The sequence below is a fragment of the Microcebus murinus genome, chromosome X (assembly GCF_040939455.1).
Source record: "Microcebus murinus isolate Inina chromosome X, M.murinus_Inina_mat1.0, whole genome shotgun sequence".
Lineage (NCBI taxonomy): Eukaryota > Metazoa > Chordata > Mammalia > Primates > Cheirogaleidae > Microcebus > Microcebus murinus.
The window spans coordinates 98,694,520-98,714,700 of NC_134136.1; the positions used below are offsets into that span (position 1 = coordinate 98,694,520).

At 40.3% G+C, this 20,181-nt stretch overlaps 1 protein-coding gene and 1 pseudogene across 1 annotated transcript in view; one reads left to right on the forward strand and one right to left on the reverse strand.

Moving 5' to 3' along the window:
• The window catches only part of APOO (apolipoprotein O), a 59,126-nt gene that overhangs the window by 34,568 nt on the left and 4,377 nt on the right, over positions 1–20,181 (reverse strand). The gene's annotated exons all lie outside the window — the stretch shown is intronic.
• Positions 5,251–15,153, forward strand: LOC105882310 (cell division control protein 42 homolog; annotated as a pseudogene).

Sequence of the window (20,181 nt, forward strand, 5' to 3'; positions counted from 1 at the left end):
TTCATTTGTTTGCATCTATCATTCTCCCTACCAGGTTGGAAGCCCTTTCAGGATGAGGCTGTGTACAGTACACAAGAAATGCTCAACAACTGTTTATTGCCTGCTCCAATAAGATAAAGGAAATGATGAAAGAGAGGTGAAAAACAAATGAATGGATGATCTTGTTCTAACATGATTTAGCATCATGGAAATCGTATTACTGAAATTTGCAGTGCCTGTAATGTGAACAATTAGGCTATTCTGTAAAATAAAACATAAAACATACAAGGTCAGATAAAATATAACAAATATGTCTGTTGAAATATATGCCTGGAGTCACACAAAAAAGGAAATTCCCGGCCGGGCGCGGTGGCTCACGCCTGTAATCCTAGCACTCTGGGAGGCCAAGGCGGGTGGATTGCTCGAGGTCAGGAGTTCGAAACCAGCCTGAGCAAGAGCGAGACCCTGTCTCTACTATAAATAGAAAGAAATTAATTGGCCAACTAATACATATAGAAAATATTAGCTGGGCATAGTGGCGCATGCCTGTAGTCCCAGCTACTTGGGAGGCTGAGGCAGCAGGATCGCTTGAGCCCAGGAGTTTGAGGTTGCTTGAGCCCAGGAGTTTGAGGTTGCTGTGAGCTAGGCTGACGCCATGGCACTTACTCTAGCCTGGGCAACAAAGTGTGACTCTGTCTCAAAAAAAAAAAAAAAAAAAAAAAAAAGAAAAAGAAAAAAAAAGGAAATTCCCATATTTCAGAGGCAAATAAAGAGCTGAAAGGCATACAACAAAAAAGAGTGGTTATTACTTTAACTGGTTTAAAAATAATTAACATGTCCTGAAGTATTAAGTGTGCATCTTGAAAAGTCTTAATTTCAAGGCAATATTGCTACAGATTTCTTTTGCTTCCAAGGTGAAGGTTAACCGGCTACTGCTGACATTCGTCAATGTGGTTTGTGCCTATCACAGTTATTATGCAGGACCAGAAGCACCATGTTATGACCTAAAAACTGCTGCAACCTTCATAGGAGGGGTCTGATTTTTTAAATTCACAGTTTAAGTTAATAAATCCATAGCTCTTCCTTCCCCGAGCTCTTTTAAAGAGGTCGAGCCACCTAAGGCTTGAGCCACCCAAGAGTAGGCTGCTGGTATCTGGAGGCACCAACTCATTGCTCTCTGCTTTCTGAGTCTACCCATGACCGACGGACCATGACAACGCGGCTTGAACTAATGACTTTCCACTGAGGCAAGCTAGCCTCACCTCAGGACTTTGTTTCCAACTCCCCTCACTTATCTGCTCCAGCTGGCATCCTGCCCACTTCCCACGTCCTCATTTATCCTCTAACCTGTAAGTGGTTTGGTTTCATAGTGTCCCTTTATTCTTGTTTTATAGACTAGCATCTGTGAGGGATTGGTTCCAGGATCCCTGAGGACACCAAAATCCACAGATGCTCAAGTCCCTTATGGAAGATGGCATAGTATTTGTATATAATCTACCCACATCCTCCCATATACTTTAAATCATCTTTGGATTACTATAATACCTAATACATTGCCTACACACCACTTCATTCACATGGATTCAATGTAGAACCTGGCATGCAGAAAATTCAAGTTTCATTTTTTGGAACTTTGTGGAATTTTTTGTCCTGAATATTTTCAATCCTCGGTTAGTTAAATCTACAGATGTGGAAACCACGGATACAGAGGCAGACTATATTGTCTTAGATTGACCTTTTTAATCCTCAATTCCTGTTTTCAATCCTTAATCCTATCTACTTTTCACACATTTCACTTTTTATTTCGTAGCCTTCTTTTTATTCCTATTTCTACTTTTATGTTCTTAATGACTATTCCCACTCACTTTCATCTTTGATTTTAAATCTCAACCTGTTTACTTTTAATTATTAATTTCTACTTAATTTTTCCCTCTTACTAGTTTTTCTAGCTGTAATATTATTCTGAGCCTCCCCCTTTATTGCCTAAGCTATTTTCCTCTTCCTCATCTCCTACTAGTTTTCCTCCTCAAGCCCACCCTGACTCCCATCCCACAGCAAGAACTGTGGCCACAGGGTGGTAGCCTGAAGAAAGGTAGCTCCTGCAGTGGCCTTTTCAGCTTCCGACAGGCTCTTAACCAACTTGGGAGACCCACAAATGAACACTCCTCAAGGCCACAAGTCTCTCTCTGCAGAGAGCACATGATTTAGTTCAAGGTTTCTCAACCTCAGCCCTATTGACATTTGGGCTGGGTCCTTCTTTGTTGTGGGGCTGTCCTGTGCACTGTAGGAAGTTTGGCAGTGTCCCTGGCCTCTGCTCACTAGATGCCTGTAGCAGCCCAGTTAAGGCAGTCAAAAATGTCTGGAGACACTGCCAAATGTGTCCTGGGGAGCCACCCCTCCCATTAAGAATCATTGTTTTGCTTAGATAAATATTATTTTCTAACATCTCCCACCATCCAGACTTTCTTAAGAAAGTCTGGATGTTTTAAAAACCACGGCCTCAGGCCGGACATGGTGGCTCATGCCTGTAATCCTAGCACTCTGGGAGGATCGCTTGAGCTTAGGAGTTCGAGGCCAGCCTGAGCAAGAGTGAGACCCCATCTCTACTAAAAACAGAAAAAAAATAGCAGGGCCTGGTGGTGCGCACCTGTAGTCCCAGCTACTCAGGAGGTTGAGGCAGGAGGATTGCTTGAGTCCAGGAGTTTGAGGTTGCTGTGAGCTAGGCTGATGCCGCAGCACTCTAGCCCAGGCAACAGAGTGAGATTTTGTCTCAAATACAAACAAAAAACCCCAAAAAACAACAACAAAAATCACAAAGGGGACAAAGAAAATCCAGGTAAAATAAAAAAAAAAAAAAAAAAAGAAAGAAAAAAATTAAACAACACACACACAAAAAAAATTAAACAACAACAACAACACAACAAAAAAACCCATGGCCTCAAACTTCATACATAGATAGTGATAGAAACCAAAACGGTCGCTGCCTGAGGGATGAGGGGGAGCGGACTTACCGTGATGAGGCACAAGGAAACCTTCTGGAGTGAAAGAAACAATAATCTATATCTTCATTAGGGTGTTGTTTTACACAAAGTGTATGCATTTGTCAAAACTCAAATTATGGCCGGGCGCTGTGGCTCACGCCTGTAATCCTAGCTCTTGGGAGGCCGGGCGCTGTGGCTCACGCCTGTAATCCTAGCTCTTGGGAGGCCGAGGCGGGCGGATTGCTCAAGGTCAGGAGTTCAAAACCAGCCTGAGCAAGAGCGAGACCCCGTCTCTACTATAAAATAGAAAGAAATTAATTGGCCAACTGATATATATTTAAAAAATTAGCCGGGCATGGTGGCGCATGCCTGTAGTCCCAGCTACTCGGGAGGCTGAGGCAGAAGGATCACTCAAGCCCAGGAGTTTGAGGTTGCTGTGAGCTAGGCTGACGCCACGGCACTCACTCTAGCCTGGACAACAAAGTGAGACTCTGTCTCAAAAAAAAAAAAAAAAAAAAAAAAAACTCAAATTATACACCTAAGATTGTACAATTTAAAATCTATGTATTTTGCTGCATATAAATTATACTTCAAAAAAATTTACAGCCTCTAGCACACCTAATCTGTGCCAAGTTCATGCCAAAATATAGGTGGGAACTTCGGGCCAAGGTCATTCCTAAAAATGAGCCAGATATACACCTGACCATAGTGAGGAACTAGGTGGTACAGATCTGTGTGACAGAAACCCATGGGAGAAGCCTTGGTAAAAGGTCCACAGGCAGACAAGGCTGATGTTAATGCACTCAACATCTTGGGTGGTTTACTTTCCTTTCTGGTATCAAAGGGAAGGCTTCTCTTGGTATGAGACTATGCTACCCTGACTTAGCACACTCACTGCCTTTCCTTATAATAGTAAAGAGGAAGCTGGCCAGACCAGATGTTATCACAAATGGGGGTTCTGGACAAGGAGGATGTGTGCCTGCCAGGTGGCTATCATAATTCATTAGGGCTCATATTGAGTATTCAGGCCAATTCATTCAGTAACAGAATTTAAGAAGGAAAAGGCTATTAAAATGAGCAGAGATAACCCTAGGAAAATGTGAGAACACAAAGAGGAGGCAAAGAAGAACCTTCTTCAATCTTTGGTCTCTCCAAGGAAGACCACTAACCTGAAGGTATGGTGACGGGGTCTGGGTCTTAATCACAAAAAGCTCTGGCTTTAAACTTTTCTCCTATCAGCACTCCTGTTGGGCTGTCTTGTGAGACACAAATACAAAGGTATTCTCTCTTTCCATGAGGGGTCCTGGCCCATATGGTAATATTAGATTGAATATACCTTCCAAGAAGTGAAATCTCCCCTGGATTTTTTCTGATGGGGGCTGGAATCTCTAGACTGCATGTACCCATGGCTTGAGCACTCCCTGTCCCAAGTGACAGTCCTTGAGCAGCCTTGTTTGCCAAGTTCACTCCCTGTTCAGGGCAGATGACTTGGCTCAGAAAGTGGGTACGTATGCACCTTCCGAGAACTGATTAGATATGCTCCACTTTGGATGAGCTTAGCTTGCCAGATCAAAGTCAAGCAAGTTCTGTAAAGAGCTGCATCTTCAATGAGTGCTAAGCTATAGACTAGAACCAAAGGCTGCATTTCTTTAGATCCAGCCTCTCTGGCATATACCCTTCAGTAACCAGATGCCTTGCCTAGAAGTCACCTAGTTGGGTGGGGGGAGTCTCAAAGTGAGGACCCCAATGTGTTGGCTTGTTTGAGGTTTCAAACATAGCTATGAAATCCACAGTCAGAGAGAAAGCTAAAATTTGGCTCAAGCAAAGGTGAGTTGGTGACACTTAGCTTTGCAAACTTCGGAGGAAGTGTCATTGAATTCCCTGGCTCATGTGGCTAAACCTTCTTTCTGGTCTGATCTATTACTCAGCAAGATATATCATACTCACCCTATCAAGGAAAATTCTCTCTCTTGGATCTTGGACACCCTGTGTCTTTTGACTTTTTTTTTTTTTTTTTTTAATTATTTTTTTTTATTTTGGCATATTATGGGGGTACAGATTTTAAGGTTTCAATAAATGCCCATTTCCCCCCCTCCCCCCGTCTTTTGACTTTTGCTTTACATAGTCCACAGGGGGCTTAATTTCAACAAAAACTAAGCAACCAGGATTGGCATTTCATTAGATGGGGCCCTAACAAGAAGGGTGGTAAAGGGGTAGGCTGCCATTATCTTAAAGGCATTCATTCACTTTTTACTCTCTCCAATGAGGCTTGCCAAGGACTGAACTGACGATGGCAAAACCAATCTGGCCAGGTAAGCAAGGTTATATATAACAATTAGAAGAGGTCAACTAGAATTTTATTTCAAAAACAAATATTTATTGCACACTTACTCCATGTCAGACATGGTGCTAAATGGGACACAACACTTAAGAAGACACGGTCCATACCCTTACATGGCTACCAGAAAGCTTATGAGTTTACTCAAAAAGACTAAGGCCACAATTTAAAAACCAAATTAATATTCTACAAAAGATTCAGACATAAGATTGAATTTATCCCTCAGCTCCAGCAGCAAGGGCAGCTTCTTAGACACCGTTAACCAAAATATCAATCTGGTGAGGTCATAAACACTGAAATCATAATGGGTACCCAAAAGGCTAAACCATTCTTGCTTTGCAAATAAAAGTTACATTGCCCAGGATTCTGTAGCTCTGGGACCACACTGTGATTGTGTTCAGTAAGACTGTTTTAAAGACAAATAAAAACCTCAAGCTAAATAAGACACCCTCAGAATTATCCAAAGACTCTCATGAATGGAGGGACTCAAATCCCTAACAACTTGCTTTATTTTCCAATTCTATGGAGAATCCAGTGTACAGTCTCTCCCATTTCTAAGAAGAGTGATCCTTTATTCTCCCATAATTATAGAACTATTATCTTATTGGAACTTCTATTTAAAATATATATCAATTTCCTTTTTTATAAAAGGCCTGTGTAAACAAAAGGTTTGAGAATCAGCTGGGGAACTTTTTATTTATTTTTTTTTTAATGTAATCAAGATGTTTGTAAAGGGGAACTTTTTAAAAGCATAGATTCCAACACCCTCCCCCAGAGTGTCCGACTCAGTAAATCTAAGAGGGGCCTAAGAATCTATATCCATGACAAGCCAAGTTTAGAAAACCACTTTTCCGCAAGCAGATGCTAAGGGAATAGTTATTCAACTCAAGTTTGTATAAACACTCAAACATAATTACTTTTTAAAACATTTGAAAAATGAAATGAAAACTGTCCTAAACATAAAAAGAAACAGAGTGACTGGCCACCCACTAGAAAAATTATGAGATTCATTTTACATTCAAGAAAATCTCTATCATCTTAAACAAAACACAACGAATACCCTCTACCCCTAATTCCCTTTCTAAATACTACCTCATCCTTCTACCTCCCTCCACTGACAAATTTATTTTAAAAACAGACTACAGAGGCCGGGCGCGGTGGCTCACGCCTGTAATCCTAGCTCTCTGGGAGGCCGAGGCGGGCGGATTGCTCGAGGTCAGGAGTTCGAAACCAGCCTGGGCAAGAGCGAGACCCTGTCTCTACTATAAATAGAAAGAAATTAATTGGCCAACTAATATATATATAAAAAAAAAATTAGCCGGGCATGGTGGCGCATGCCTGTAGTCCCAGCTACTCGGGCGGCTGAGGCAGAAGGATTGCTTGAGCCCAGGAGTTTGAGGTTGCTGTGAGCTAGGCTGACGCCACGGCACTCACTCTAGCCTAGGCAACAAAGCGAGACTCTGTCTCAAAAAAAAAAAAAAATAGACTACGGTTAGAAGGCAGAATAATGGATACCCTTAGCAAGCTTGGAAGTGATTAGGAGGGCTGGGAGGAGTGCTTCTAGAGTGCCCTAAATACACTAGTGTGTGAGCATGTAAAACTTCACTTATTTCTTTTGAAACCCCTTCTATTCTAGGATAAAGATTCACTTATCCGTGTACTTTCCTATACATATGTTATACAGACAGTCCTTGACTTATTATAGCTTGACTTTATGACAGTGTAAAAACGATAAGCATTCAGTAGAAACCATACTTCAACTACCCATACAATCGTACTTTTCGCTTTTGGTACAGTATTCAATAAAGTATATGAGATATTCAATACTATATTATAAAATAGGCTTTGTGCTAGATGATTCTGCCCAACTGTAGGCTACTGGAAGTATTCTGAGTACGTTTAAAGTAGGTTAGGCTAAGCTATGATGCTCGGTAGGTTAGGTATGTTAAAGGCATTTTCAACTTACAATATTTTCAGCTTATGGTGGGTTTACTGGGATATAACCTCATCATAAGTTAAGGAGCACCTGTACTTCAACACCTGTACTTCAAGTCAAAAAGATAGACTCACTCTGTTTGCTTTCTTGACTTTACCCCTTCTCCCTTAACTACTCAATGCACCTAAAACCATTCTTCCCAAGGCCACCAATGGCCTCCCAGTTGCTAAATCCCAATAGACATCTGGCATCTTGGTTGTACACTGAAACTGATGACCACTCCCCATCTTCAACTCTCTCTGGCTTCCAGGATTCTACTCTACCCCCATTCTACAAGCTTTCTAGGCACTCTCTCACTCTCCTTTTGGGCCTTCTCTTCCTCTGTCAGCTCCTCAAGGTTGATGAGTCAAGGAATCCTTAACTCTCTCCTCTTCTCACACCAGAGCAATTTCACTGAAATCTAAGTCTTTAACTCCCACACATATGCTATCAGTGCCCACCTCAAGTCACTATGCCAGCCCTGACCTCTCCCTAAGTCTCAGGCCTACAATGTCTAACTCCTTGATGAACTTCTTCACCTGGACTTTCAATTGCTACTTCAAACAGGACACATCCAAAAGTGAACTTTTTTTTTTTGAGGTGATGGAATATATTATTTCTTATATATATACACACACACACACACACATATATATTCTTTTTTTTTAGACAGAGTTTTGCTCTGTTGCTTGGGCTAGAGTGTAGTGGCATCATCATAGTCCACCACAGCCTCAAACTCCTGGGCTCAAGCAATCCTCCTGCCTCAGCCTCCCGAGTAGCTGGGACTACAGGTGTCCACCATCACACCTGGCTAATTTTTCTATTTTTAGTAGAGATGGGGGTCTCGTTCTTGCTGAGGCTGGTCTCAAACTCCTGACCTCAAGCAATCCTCCTGCCTCGGCCTCCGAAAGTGCTAGGATTACAGGCATGAGCTACCGCACCCAGCCTCTTTTATTTATTTATTATAAATATATTAAAATATATTATAAATATATATTATATATATATATTTAAACATTATATATATTTAAGGTATACAACATGATGTTTTTGAACATACCTTTCTCCGAAAATTTGTTTTTCCCTAAGATTCTCTACCTCATTTAGTGGTCCTACAAGCCACACAAAGCACAACATCAAGCAATTCTTGAACAAAACAATAAAAACAGATTTCAAAGACAATAAGATGTAGTCCCTGCCCCCACAGTCTAATAAGGTAGATAAATAAACATTAATAGTTACACCACCTGTGATAGGTCCACTAACCGACAAGGGATAGGTTTAGCACAGAAAAAGGAATAGATTACCACAACTGGGAAATTCTGGGCAACTACAGAGAGGAGGCAGGATCGACAATCAAAAAGTTTATATATTTCTTTCTTTTTTTTCTTTTTCTTTTTTTTTAGCAAAGTCACCCAACAGATTGATGTTAAGAATCAGTGTCACTAGAACAGCCACTGTAAAGAACAATAACAAAAGAAATCAAAGGTTTGGAACATGAGGATGATTTTCTACACACCACAATCTTTTCATTTACACTCGTGAGTAGATATGATTTCTAAACGGAACAAATACAGGCACCCATTTCATGATTCTTTATTCAATAAAGAATAAAGAATACCCTCTCCCATAATGAACGTTTAGTAATATCAAAAATATTCTTAATCAAGAAGTTCCTTTTTTGGGGGGAAGGCAACACACGTAACCTGAACATTTGTACCCCCATAATATGCTGAAATAATAAAAAAAATAAGTTTCTTTTTAATATCAAGGTCAGATGGGGTTTCAATGATAATCTACTCAGAATAATTTGGTATCAAAAACTGCACAAACATTCTTGAGGCACTCATGGAAAAATAAATAAAAATAAAAAACTGTACAAACAAATCTAATGCTATATTATTACATTTTAGCTACTATATAACTTAGCTGTCATATAATCTGTACATTAAAATGTGTAGCTGTTTCCAAAGTTGTTGTATAAAACAACTAAATCTGTAATTGTGGAAAATAAATGCATCTGGGGACATTTTAAAAGTAAATGCCATTTAAAATTAGATATTCCCTTATTTACAGAATGAAGCATAATCATGTATTTTTTTCCCAAATGTTACCCTGATTCTTTGATTTTCAATTGGCCTTTTCTGCAATAATTTCCATTCTGAAAGCATTTTTCATTTGAATCAAAATGCTTTTTAATCTTGATTCTTTTCAATTGTTTAAGAGGTAAAAATCTGAAATGGATTTTTTTTCACCAAAAAATCCTATTCTTTTTGTTAAAAAAGTCTATGAAAACTGACAATACTTTTGAAGTTATTCTTGTTCTAAGTAATTAACATAAAACAAAGAATAAACTATGTGAAAGAATTTGGGGTAAAACAAAATGATGAAAACAATCAAATATTTTGTCCAAATCAGGCTTCATTGTGTCCTTAGTAATGTGTTATAAATCAAATTAAAAATAAGGAGAAAATAAGTGAATCCATAATTCTTGAAACATCAAAAGAATAAAGAAGCCAGGCATGGTGGCTCATGCCTGTAGTCCCAGAGGCTCAGTAAGCTGAGGCAGAAGGATCACTTGAGCCCAGGAATTCGAGACCAGCCTGGGCAACATAATAAGACTCCATTTCTTAAAAAATAAAGAAAGAAAGAATAAAGAATACCCTCTCCCATAATGAGTGTTTAGTACAGTACATACATGTTATACAGCAGCAATCCTTTCTAATCTGGGGGGCCATATACCAAACAGAACAGAGGCTTTCTCTGGGAAGAGGGTCAGAGGGAGGCAGACAGTGGGAACTTGATTATTAACTGTACTATTTTCACTTTTTACAAGGAAAAGGTATTTCAGTATTATAAAATCTTTTTAAAAATAGACATTTTTCTCTTCAAAGTATTAATAGTAACCTTGATAAATCATGTATGGAGTCAGAATTTCCTGCAACCATTTATATAACAAATTAATAAATGAAATTTACTTTTAATGTGTAATCATACGACTTCCATTTCTAAATGCCTTCAGATCTAATTTTTTTTTTTTTTTTTTTTTTTTTTTTTTTTTTGAGACAGAGTCTCGCTTTGTTGCCCAGGCTAGAGTGAGTGCCGTGGCGTCAGCCTAGCTCACAGCAACCTCAAACTCCTGGGCTGGAGTGATCCTTCTGCCTCAGCCTCCCGGGTAGCTGGGACTACAGGCATGCGCCACCATGCCCGGCTAATTTTTTTTTTATATATATATCAGTTGGCCAATTAATTTCTTTGTATTTATAGTAGAGACGGGGTCTCGCTCTTGCTCAGGCTGGTTTTGAACTCCTGACCTTGAGCAATCCACCCGCCTCGGCCTCCCAAGAGCTAGGATTACAGGCGTGAGCCACAGCGCCCGGCCCAGATCTAATTTTTTTAAAGGTGGGAGGGGAGCATCTGGGGGGCGGAGGGGACTCTTGTCACCATTGCTCTCTTTGCTACCTCTCCCTCCAGATCAAATTTTAAGCCTTTGAGAAAATCAGTCTCAATACATTTGAAATAAGAGTGGGAAAGATTAGAAAATGGCATTTGTTAAAAAAAAAAAAAAAGAAGTGGATTTATGGTATGATTCCACTGAGTTTTTAAAAACATCATAACAAGGGTATATATAAGTATGTCCAGAAACAAGTCTAAAGAGATGCTAACAATGGCTATCTATAGATGGTAGTATTCTTTTGTTTTTCTCTCTTTTAGCAAATAGCGTCCTGGATATACATGGTAGTATTAAGGGTGATTCTTTAGTATTATCTATATTTCTTGAAGTTTTTACAATGACTTTTTTTTTTTTGAAAAAGAGTGTTGCTCTGTCACCCTGGCTAGAGTGCAGTGGCATCATCATCATAGCTCACTGCAACCTCCAACACCTGGGCTCAAGCAATCCTCCTGCCTCAGCCTCCCAGAGTGCTAGGATTACAGGCTTGAGCCGCTGCGCCAGTCTGGCCTACGATGGCTATAGATTTGTTTTGTAATATGCAAAGAACAAAAATGGCTGGGTCCTAAAGGTAATCTAAAGAATTTGCCACAAAGCATGAAGATAATTTCAAACAAAGAGGGGTAAAATGTTTTGATCAGTGATAATATTTTTGGAACAAATATATTGATTAGTGATAGAGTTTTGGAACAAATATATATATTAAGAGGATAATTAAATCTATTCTCTCATAACAACTTTTTTTGTTTGTTTTGTTTTGAGACAGTCTGGCTTTGTCACCCTGACTAGAATGTAGTGGCATCATCATTATAGCTCACTGCAACTTCCAACCCCTGACCTTGAGTGATCCTCCTGCCTCAGCCTCCCAGAGTGCTAGGATTACAGGCGGGAGTCACCTCGTCTGCCTAAAACAACTGTTTTGACAGGCATTCATTTGGATGTAAAATTTGGGAGCGATCATACTTTAAAATAGAAACCACAATCATTTCAATCTGTTTAATAGTAAAGGGGATTATAAAACCAATAATTTAAGAGTTCAGACTTTAAACAACAAGAAGAAAAACTGTCTTCCCACTATGACAAACAGAATTATTTTATGAGAAACTTTCAATTCCGTAGTTCTATACTAGAGTAATTGATATTTCCTGGTTCTTCCTCATCTACTGTAAACACTGCAATCTGGCCAGGCGCGGTGGCTCACACCTGTAATCCTAGCACTCTGGGAGGCCGAGGTGGGCGGATTATTTGAGGTCAGGAGTTCAAAACCAGCCTGAGCAAGAGCGAGACCCCGTCTCTACTATAAATAGAAAGAAATTAATTGGCCAACTAATATATATAGAAAAACTTAGCTGGGCATGGGGGTGCATGCCTGTAGTCCCAGCTACTTGGGAGGCTGAGGCAGGAGGATTGCTTGAACCCAGGAGTTTGAGGTTGCTGTGAGCTAGGCTGACGCCACGGCACTCACTCTAGCCTGGGCAACAAAGTGAGATTCTGTCTCAAAAAAAAAAAAAAAAAAAAAGACTACAATCTATACAGATAAGCAAAAAAAAAAGAGAGAGAGAGAGAGAGACTGTTTTCAAGATTAACATTATCTTTTTCTCACAGAAAACCAAGTTCTATTTTATCTTTGGAGGGCAGAATTTACCGCAAAATTAGGTCAGCAAAGAAACTGTTTCATCTGTACTTGTTTCATTTTCTGTTCTTTAAAAGCTATGAGATTTTGTTAAAAACCACGTAGAAAAATAATAAGCTTGTGTGATAAACAGGAAGGAAACTTCAAGGCCAAAGAGTGAGATAATTGTTCATTTAGACATGTTTTGAGTCATCCAGTTGAGCTGTGCTGGTTTCACAGACTTAGAACACAGATGATAATTTACCAGGTCCCAAATTTATTTTGAACTTCCTCATACAGACAGAAATTAACTGCTGCTTGCCTACAACTCCACAATATATCTTTTTTCTCTCTCTTGGAATGGCATCTTGAGATCTAGACTTTTCTAAGGCAAGGAAACATAGGAAAAAATCATAGAAGAACATTTACTTCAAGTCTTACTTTTTAAATGCATTTGTGTTTTCAAACAACTAAAAAAATGTACATGATTTAACAGGAAGAGATATTCTGTCAAAGTAAAATCTATCTAGACCTAGGTTTCATTTCCTAATAAACCACTGTATGCACAGAGAACTCTGAACTCACTGATGACAACTGTGTTCAACCTTATCTCAGTTGATCATGTGGTTTTTCTTCTTTAAGGAAAAGAAAACTGTAAAATATTTTTGAAAAAAACTCGTGTATAAGACAGAATTCAGCTGATGATAATCTAAATTCACAATGAAAATCTCTGCAAAAATAAGGAATAAAACCAAGAAGAGTAAGTATTTAGACTATACACAGTAACTTTAACAGAGCTCCCAAATCATATGACTCTATAAACAGGCTCAAAGTCCTATTTGCCAAGTAAGGTAAGCCATCGACAGACATTTAGGAAACTTGTTGGAGTCCTTGTATCACTTTTTTCTTACTTACTCATCAGTCTAACCCATGTCAGAATATGGCACATGAATCAGCACCTCTAAGAGAAGAGGAGATTCATTTCAGCAAGCACAAAGAAAAACAGGCTGCTATTTCATAAGGACTGAATTTTGTGAAATGGGATTTAAGAAAAAAGAACCTTTATTATTTATTTTCATATATCCTGTCTTAAAAGATGGTTGAAAAGAATGAATAGACATATCTGAAAAAAAGAAACTACTGGGTATCCCTCTTAACTAAGGCAATGAACATGCACTTGTGAATCTATCTCTAGCTCCCACAGAGGGCTCCTCATCCTCACCGAATCAAACAAAGAAGTCCTTAAGCAGGAGCCAGTGTGGGCTTTGAATAAAACAGTGCATTGCTTCAATGAGCCAGAAAGAAATAGGAAGACAAAGGGTGACTGTACTTAAAGTGCCTTTAAAAATATATTCACTCAAAATTCAACTATACTATCCATAATGCATAAGCTGTATCAGAAAAATACAGCTTAGCATTCAAAGCTATAGGTTTTTAGCATATTGAAAATTCTATCACTCTTGCTCTAAATTCTTGCTTCTTCAAGGTTGAGTGAACACTGAAGATGTTTTAAAACCTACCACAATATAAAATTGGCACAGATGAAGTTTTCTAAAAAAAAAAAAAAAAAAAAAAACTGGCATGAGGCCATGTAAAAACTAGCAAAAATTCAGCAAAAGTAAAAAAATAAGTAACTTCCAAATTCTAAAATATATCTTTAGACCAAGATGTTTTTCTAAAGTGCATGCCCCTGTCCAGCAGCTAAAGAGACCCCGAGCAGTGCTGCCAATGCCCTGGTAGAGACGCCGAGGTCAACATCAGATTTGAAATATTTAAAGTGGATACAAAACTATTTCAACAATACAGACAATTAAGTGCATGGTTGTGGGCAATGATGCTGTTGGTAAAACATGTCCCCTGATATCCTACACCTGTGGTCCCCAAACCCGAAGACTGGTTCCAGTCCATGGCCCTTTAGGAACTGGGCCGCACAGCAGGAGTTGAGCAGCTGGCAAGTGAACGAAGTTTCATCTGTATTTACAGCCGCTCCCCGTTGCTCAGATCACTGCACAAACTCTGCCTCCTGTCAGATCAGCAGTTGCATTAGATTCTCATAGGAGCGCAAACCCTACCGTAAACTGCATATGGGAGGAATCTAGGTTACATGGTCGTTATGAGAATCTAATGCCTGATGATCTGAGGTGGAGCTGAGGCACTGGGGAGTGGCTGCAAATGCAGATTATCATTAGCAGAGAGGTTTGACTGCACAATAAATGTAATGTGCTTGAATCATCCCGAAACCATCCCCCACCCCAACCCGGGTCTGTGGAAAAACTGTCTTCCATGAAACCGGTCCCTGGTGCCAAAAAGATTGGGGACTGCTGTCCTATACAAAAAATAAATTTTCATCCAAATACATTCTGTTTTTGACAACTATGCAGTCACAGTTATGATTGGTGGAGAGCCATATACTCTTGGACTATTTGATACTGCAAGGCAAGAGGATTGTGACAGATTACGACCACCGAGTTACCACAAACAGATGTATTATTCTAGTCTGTTTTTCAGTGATCTGTCCATCCTCATTTGAAAATGTGAAAGAAAAGCAGGTGCCTGAGATAACTCACCATTCTCCAAAGACTCCTTTCTTGCTTGTTGGGACCCAAATTGATCTCAGAGATGACCCATCTACTATTGAGAAACTTGCCAAGAACAAACAGAAGCCTATCACTCCAGAGACTGGCCTGTGACTTGAAGGCTGTCAAGAATGTGGAGTGTTCTGTACTCACACAGAAAAGCCTAAAGAATGTATTTGACGAAGAAATATTGGCTGCCCTGGAGCCTCCAGAACCGAGCTGCAGGTGTGTGTTGCTATGAACATCTCTCCAGAGCCCTTTCTGCACAGCTGGTGTTGGCACTATACTCAAAGCAATGTTTAAATCAAACTAAATGTTAAAAATTAAAACTTGTTTTTGAAAAAAAAGATGTCTTTCCCCTAAAAATATCTACATAAAGTTTCATGCCGTATGAACTAACTGTAAAGTTCCACTTCAGCATTATTGGGGAAAATCAATGGATACAAACTCTTTCAATACCTTTACTTTAAAAATCTTTTGGCATGTTCCTGTCATATTACAAATAAGTCTAAACTTTTTGAAACAGATACCTTGCTATAGAGATTTATTACACATCTAATTACATGTATTTATAAATCTAATTTTTGGGTTTTTTTTGAGACAGAGTCTCATTCTATTGCCCTGAGTAGAGTGCAGTGGTGTCACTGTAGCTCACTGTAACTTCAAACTCCTGGGCTCAAGTGATACTCCTGTCTCAGCCTCCTGAGTACCTGGGACTGTAGGCATAAGCCATCACACCTAGCTAATTTTTCTATTTTTTTGTAGAGATGGGGTCTTGCGCTAGCTCAGGCTGGTCTTGAACTCCTGGCCTCAAGCGATCCTTCCGCCTCAGCCTCCCAAAGGATTACAGGCATGGGCCACCACACACAGCTATGCATCTAATTTTAAACATACCATACAAATATCAAAGTTCATTTCCCAGCCTTTAAGCAGGTCCAGTCGCCTAGAAAGGACATGGGTGTGGAACATGTATACATATAAATAATAAATTAAGCCTGTAAGTCATAAAAGTCTACAAACATGAACAGGCCTCACGGGGTAATAAGTTCATTTATCATAAATGTCTAGTACATTATCTACTTTTCTCCTCCATTTTGTTTCCAACCTCCCCATTCTTTTAAGGTATGATTCATCTACTTCTTTCTTCTCCTCTTCCAGTGTTAGTTGCAACTGGGAGGCTATTTGCATTTTAGAAGTAGATGGTGGCTGAGCATGGTGGCTCATGTCTGTAATCCCAGCACTTTGGGAGGCTGTCAGGAGGATCACTTGAGGCCAGGAGTTTGAGACCAGCATAAGCAAGAGTGAGACCCTGTCTCTAAAAAAAAATATTAATAGAAAAATTAGCCTGGCATGGTGGTGCGTACCTATAGCCCCAGCTGCTCTGGAGGCTAAGATGGGAGGATGGCTTGAGCCCAGGAGTTTGAGGTTACAGTGAGCTATGATGATGTCAGTGTACTCTACTCAGGGCAACAGAGTGAGACCCTCTCTCAAAAAAAAAAAAAAAAAAAGTAGATGGAAGAAGAATGCTACAGTGTCCTGAGCAGAATTCACTTCCAAATGAGAAGTGAATTTATCCAAATTTGATCTACTTTTTACAGTCCTAAGCCCAGAGTGCTAACCTGCGACCACAGATCACTTCAGTAGACAGATATGATGGAGGGATGGAAAACATGTTCACATAGTACTCTGTAGTTCACCATTCTTCTCACGTACGTTACCTCATTTGAACCTACCAACAACCCTGTGAGATACTGCGGGGGAGCATATTACTATCCCCACAGTACCATGATCAAGGGATTCCGAGAGATTAAGAAATCCCATCAAGATCACTAAGCTAGAAAACAGAAACTGGAAACTAGAACCTGAGCCTGTGCTTTCAGACTGCATCCAGAACTGCAGGTCAGTTTTTTCTCCTTTGTGATCTACTGCCCAACTTCTTTGAGGGGTAAGAAAGGGGAAAAAACCCAACCAATTAATTCTGCACATAAAAAATGTATTTATGCAAGTAAAAATGTAGTTGCCATAATTCCTTAAGAAGATCCCTTGGAGATGCTTAAATTGTTAGGGGAAAAAAAACTTTCAGAAAAATCTTTCAAAAAAAATCTTTCAAAATATGTGGCATTAAAAATGATATTCAAGTATAGTAGAGTACTTTTCCAATTTGCAGATAATTTTCCTTTTCCATTTAGCATTGTAATTCTCCCCTCGGTTTGTACTTGTTAACATATTAGTAACATGGTAAGAAAATTAATTTCAGGAAGACAGACAGGCATTATAAGTATTACACCAAGCCACAAAGAATGAGTGAGGTAATAATGCCTTATAGCCACAGACACGTTCACTCAGGCCTCTCTTTGTGGTGAGCTCTGAGTACAGGTCACATGCTCACCCTTCAGGAAGGAACTGACTCAGACCAGTTTTCACTAGGCCAGTTTTCTTCTTGCCCTGCAGGTCTCAGTCAGCAGCCAATGAGTCCCCAGTCTCTAGCCCACATCTGTCACAGGAAAACTCCATGCCCTAGGGTTCCAGGTCAACTGATTATCACCTGTCAATGTCCAGATACTTGAATAAGCCCAGCATATTCCCATCCAAACTGTTACCTCCCCGCAAACCAAATTCAGCCTTCTTCCACTTCCTCATCTCAATGAATAGTTCCTACAGTCACTCAGTTTTCCAAGCCATAAGTCTGGGCAGCATTCTTGAATTCTCCTTCAGCCTTCTCTGCCACATCCAATCAACTATGAAGTTTTGAAATAAAAAATACTTTTGGGCCGGGCGCGGTGGCTCGCGCCTGTAATCCTAGCACTCTGGGAGGCCAAGGCGGGCGGATTATTTGAGCTCAGGAGTTCGAGATCAGCCTGAGCAAGAGCAAGACCTCATCTCTACCAAAAATAGAAAAAAGTCAATTGGACAGCTAAAAATATATAAAAAAAATTAGCCAAGCATGGTGGTGCATGCCTGTAGTCTCAGCTACTTGGGAGGCTGAGGCAGAAGGATTGCTTGAACTCAGGAGTTTGAGGTTGCTGTGAGCTAGGCTGACGCCAAGGCACTCTAACCCAGGCAACAAAGTGAGACTCTGTCTCAAAAAAAAAAAAAAATACTTTTGGAGAGCCCCAAGACTGTGCACTACCATAACACTAGCTTAGCGACTTTTTATAAGAGACCAACTAAAAGTTAATAACAGCTCACATTCCCTCACATTTCTTGAGCACTTAGTTTGTACCAAGCAGTGTTCTAAGCTTTGTGTATAAGTGAATTTAATCCACACAACAATTTGAGGATGCAGCTACAGAGAACTTTAGTATCTCTCCCAATTTACACAGTACAGCCCAAGGTCTTAACATCGTGCTGAACTCTCTCACTTCTGGGTCTGTGGCATGTGCTTTTCTTCTCTGCTTGGAAGGCCCTTCGAACTTGCTGGCCTAACTTCAAAGGTCAGCACAGGCATGTTCCTCTCTATAAGGTCTTCTGATGCCCCCTGCTGGTGCTCTTCTTCCTAAGTCAATCGTTCTCAAGGTTGGCTGCTAGCTTTAAAAACTAGATGCTTGGCCAGGCCGGTGGCTCACGCCTGTAATCCTAGCACTCTGGGAGGCCGAGTAGAAAAACTCAGCCGGGCATGGTGGCACATGCCTGTAGTCCCAGCTACTCAGGAGGCTGAGGCAGGAGGATTGCTTGAGCCCAGGAGTTTGAGGTTGCTGTGAGCTAGGCTGACGCCACAGCACTCACTCTAGCCTGGGCAACAAAGTGAGACTCTGTCTCAAAAAAAAAAAAAAAAAAAAAAAAAGCAAACTAGATGCTTGTCTCTCAGATGTGGATCTATCCCCCTACCCCCCCGAATCTCTGGTGAACACCACCCCCCTTTGAGAACCATATTGAAAATCAGTCAGTACCACATCTGAGAGACGTGCCGAACAGGGTGGAGGGGAGGGGCATACCTCTAACCTTTGCTAAGTAAAGGCAAAATTATAAAATCTAACCAAAATGTTATAAAAAAATTTATAGGGTGTTGGGCAGGTGGGAGGGGATGGGTTTATATATATACATTATAAGTGCACTGTGCATTGTCAGGGGCATGGACATGCTTGAAGCTCTGACTCGAGGGGGGAGGGAAGGCGATTGCAATGTATGTAACCTTAACATTTGTACCCCCTTATTATGCTGAAATAAAAAAAAAATAAAAAAATAAAAAACTAGATGCTTGGATCCCACTCCTAGAGATTCTGATGTCATTGGTCTAGGTTCCAGACTGGGCATCAGGACTTTTAAAAGCTCCCCAGGTGAGCAAAGTTGAGACCCACTACATCACAATGGACTTTTTTTTTTTTTTTTTGAGACAGAATCTTGCTGTGTTGCCCAGGCTAGAGTGCCATGGGATCAGCCTAGCTCACAGCAACCTCAACCTCCTGGGCACAAGCGACCCTCCTGCCTCAGCCTCCCAAGTAGCTGGGACTACAGGCTCACACCACCACGCCCCACTAATTTTTTCTATTTTTAGTTGCCCGCCTAATTTTTTTTTTCTATTTTTAGTAGAGACAGGGTCTCACTCTTGCTCAGGCTGGTCTTGTACTCCTGACCTCAAGTGATTCTCCTGCTTCTGTGGCCTCCCAGAGTGCTGGGATTACAGGCATGGTTGAGGTACAACATTTGGCCCGTAATGGACTTTTAATATCTATGTGGATAACCACACTGTGAGCTTCTGAAACAAAGTTTCACAATCACCTGGGGGGCTTTTTAAAACTAGAGGTTCCCAGACCCCACCTATAAAGTAAATCAGAACCATGGGCAGGGCCCCATGTGAATCTGGGGACTGGGCATATGTATTCAATATTCAAACTTCCTCCAACAGCGCAAGGAAAAGCTGCTTCTTACAATGGAATGCAAATACTGGGCAGCTTTTCAAATGTTTTTTTTTTAATCCACCAGTGCCCCCTATTGACCTGAGGATGAATAGCTAAATCAAAACAATGGTTACTGCTTAAGTATTTTAATTAAATATGTACATAACTAGACAGACACATTGTTCTTTTTCCACACCCTATACTATCAACTCCTTTGCCCTCCAGTCTTAGATGGCCCAAGCTGTTAATTCCCAAACCCAGATCAATCCTACCATTTTCTCTGTCCCCACTGGCATAGACCTGCAGTAGGAACGCTCTCAGTAGAGCACTCAAAGCATGTGGCCTATCTTTTTTGTTGCTTGATAAATGGCTCTTCCAAATACCGTCATAATCATAGAACCATCCAAATCCCATCATGGTCACAGAACCTT